Source organism: Rutilus rutilus (assembly GCF_951802725.1).
Source record: "Rutilus rutilus genome assembly, chromosome: 25".
Taxonomy (NCBI): Eukaryota; Metazoa; Chordata; class Actinopteri; order Cypriniformes; family Leuciscidae; genus Rutilus; species Rutilus rutilus.
The window spans coordinates 52,855-56,340 of NC_140229.1; the positions used below are offsets into that span (position 1 = coordinate 52,855).

At 47.3% G+C, this 3,486-nt stretch overlaps 1 long non-coding RNA gene across 1 annotated transcript; it reads left to right on the forward strand.

Moving 5' to 3' along the window:
• Positions 1 to 1,399: 1,399 nt before the first annotated feature.
• On the forward strand, positions 1,400 to 2,740 carry LOC311285614. Its single transcript, XR_014626380.1, has 3 exons — positions 1,400 to 1,806; positions 2,283 to 2,357; positions 2,606 to 2,740. It is a non-coding gene; the product is annotated as an uncharacterized lncRNA (long non-coding RNA).
• Positions 2,741 to 3,486: the final 746 nt, after the last annotated feature.

Sequence of the window (3,486 nt, forward strand, 5' to 3'; positions counted from 1 at the left end):
AAGAGAGACAGGAAGAGAGACAGGAAGAGAGACAGACAGACAGGAAGAGAGACAGGAAGAGAGACAGGAAGAGAGACAGGAAGAGAGACAGGAAGAGAGACAGACAGACAGGAAGAGAGACAGGAAGAGAGACAGGAAGAGAGACAGGAAGAGAGACAGGAAGAGAGAGACAGACAGGAAGAGAGACAGACAGACAGGAAGAGAGACAGGCAGACAGACAGGAAGAAGACAGAAAGACAGGATGAGAGACAGACAGACAGACAGGAAGAGAGACAGGCAGACAGACAGACAGGAAGAGAGACAGGAAGAAAGACAGGCAGACAGACAGGAAGAGAGACAGACAGGCAGACAGACAGGAAGAGAGACAGGCAGACAGGAAGAGAGACAGAAAGAAAGACAGACAGGAAGAGAGACAGGAAGAAAGACAGACAGACAGACAGGAAGAGAGACAGACAGACAGGAAGAGAGACAGGCAGACAGGAAGAGAGACAGGCAGACAGGAAGAGAGACAGGCAGACAGACAGGAAGAGAGACAGGCAGACAGACAGGAAGAGAGACAGACAGACAGACAGAAAGAGAGACAGGAAGAGAGACAGGAAGAGAGACAGGAAGAGAGACAGGAAGAGAGACAGGAAGAGAGACAGGAAGAGAGACAGGAAGAGAGACAGGAAGAGAGACAGACAGACAGACAGGAAGAGAGACAGGCAGACAGACAGACAGGAAGAGAGACAGGCAGAGAGACAGGAAGAGAGACAGGAAGAGAGACAGGAAGAGAGACAGGAAGAGAGACAGGAAGAGAGACAGGAAGAGAGACAGGAAGGCAGACAGATAGACAGACAGACAGGAAGAGAGACAGGCAGACAGGAAGAGAGACAGGCAGACAAGATTCAGGAGACAAATATTGACAAACCTCTGTAGAAGGTACGTGAGTAAACACAAGCTGACTCTGCCCTTAACTGACTACAGAGCAGATGAAGACCCTGAGAAACAGAAACAAAACACAGAACAAACTTATAACAATGTAATGTTTAATAAATTATTGCTAGAGTTCAATAAATTACTGACAGGCAGACAGACAGGAAGAGAGACAGGAAGAGAGACAGGAAGAGAGACAGGAAGAGAGACAGGAAGAGAGACAGGAAGAGAGACAGGAAGAGAGACAGGAAGAGAGACAGACAGAAAGAGAGACAGACAGAAAGAGAGACAGACAGAAAGAGAGACAGACAGAAAGAGAGACAGAAAGAAAGAGAGACAGAAAGAAAGAGAGACAGAAAGAAAGAGAGACAGAAAGAAAGAGAGACAGAAAGAAAGAGAGACAGAAAGAAAGAGAGACAGAAAGAAAGAGAGACAGAAAGGAAGAGAGACAGGAAGAGAGACAGGAAGAGAGACAGGAAGAGAGACAGAGGCTGCGTCCGAAACCGCATACTTCCCTACTATATAGTATGGAAAAAGCAGTAGGCGAGCGAATAAGTATGTCCGAATCCTTAGTATCCATAAAAGAGTAGGCGAGAATTACCAGAGTGACGTACTAATTATCGCGAGATTCGGGCGTACATATACTTATAGTGCGTCCGAATATTCCTACTTTCCTACTATATAGTAGGGGAAAACAGTACGTGAACGGAGTAGTATGTCCGAAACCTCAGTACTCATAAAAGAGTAGGCGAGAAGTTCCCGGATGGCTTACTGCTTCAACCCAGATTTTGAAGAGCTCGAAGATGAATACTTTTCTATCCCAGGAGGCCACGCGAGAGGATACGTCATTATCAAACATCGCAGAGATCAGCGACGCGGGTGCTTTCAAATGTGAGTAAACACGGGTCCTTGTGTTAAAATTGCATGTGTTGAACTACTGTAGAGTAAACTGTTGAATTGTTGAAGGTGTAAAGACGTTACACAGTGTAGTATAGTTGTGATTTTGCTGTAAAAACACGTTTTATTATGTATAACGTTAGCTAACAGGCGAGCTCCAGTAAGGACACGCAAGTTACGTCTCTAAAGTGGATTTACATAAACCATATACATCCTAAAGACGCTTATTTTAAATGTCTATTTACTTCTGACAGGAAAATCTTCAGTAAGTATTGCAGAAGAGCACACCACAACATGAAATAGACATCTGAGTGATGAATGTGTGCTATAGAACAAATCTATAAAGTAACTAAACATAAGTTATCTATTTTATTTGTCCATTAGTACTGTTGATAAATTGAGGAACATTTATGTTGGATAAAAAGTTCATAAATCACAGAGGTAATGTGAATCTTGTCTGGATGTTACAGGGTCAGATGAACAGATGTGTTTTTATCCGGTGGAGAGTGGCTCATGAAGCTGAATGCTGCCATCAAAGGCTTTGAGTGAGTATACCACAGAAATTAATGACAATAACTAATTATTGTAATTTCAAACAGAGCTATTACAGCACTTTTCTGATTCTTGATTTCTGTGCATTAGCTGCACAGCTTTTGTGGTGGAGCAGGACCTGCAAGGGAAGATGGCGGCGTTTGTGAAAAAAAAGTGGTTTTGTCTTCTAAATAATACTGAAATCATATGACATCGTGTGGTTAAAATGACTGCTTTTGTGTTATGTTTGTGGATTTTGTAGAATCTGAAATGTCAGCAGGCTGGTGTGAGTGCTGAGGATGAGGAGCCCAGAGCTGAATCCTGGAGATGGTGCCATGAGTCCCTCCATCACTCCACTTGCCCTTACGAGACCCTCCATCACTCCACTTGCCCTTACGAGTCCCTCCATCACTCCACCTGCCCTTACGAGACCAGCCCTTACGAGTCCCTCCATCACTCCACCTGTCCTTACGAGACCAGCCCTTACGAGTCCCTCCATCACTCCACCTGTCCTTACGGGACCCTCCATCACTCCACCTGCCCTTACGAGACCAGCCCTTATGAGACCCTCCATCACTCCACCTGCCCTTACGGGACCCTCCATCACTCCACCTGCCCTTACGAGACCCTCCATCACTCCACCTGCCCTTACGGGACCCTCCATCACTCCACCTGCCCTTACGAGACCCTCCATCACTCCACCTGCCCTTACGAGACCCTCCATCACTCCACCTGCCCTTACGAGACCCTCCATCACTCCACCTGCCCTTACGGGACCCTCCATCACTCCACCTGCCCTTACGAGACCCTCCATCACTCCACCTGCCCTTACGAGACCCTCCATCACTCCACCTGCCCTTACGAGACCCTCCATCACTCCACCTGCCCTTACGAGACCCTCCATCACTCCACCTGCCCTTACGAGACCCTCCATCACTCCACCTGTCCTTACGGGACCCTCCATCACTCCACCTGCCCTTACGAGACCCTCCATCACTCCACCTGCCCTTACGAGACCCTCCATCACTCCACCTGCCCTTACGAGTCCCTCCATCACTCCACCTGTCCTTACGGGACCCTCCATCACTCCACCTGCCCTTACGAGACCAGCCCTTATGAGACCCTCCATCACTCCACCTGCCC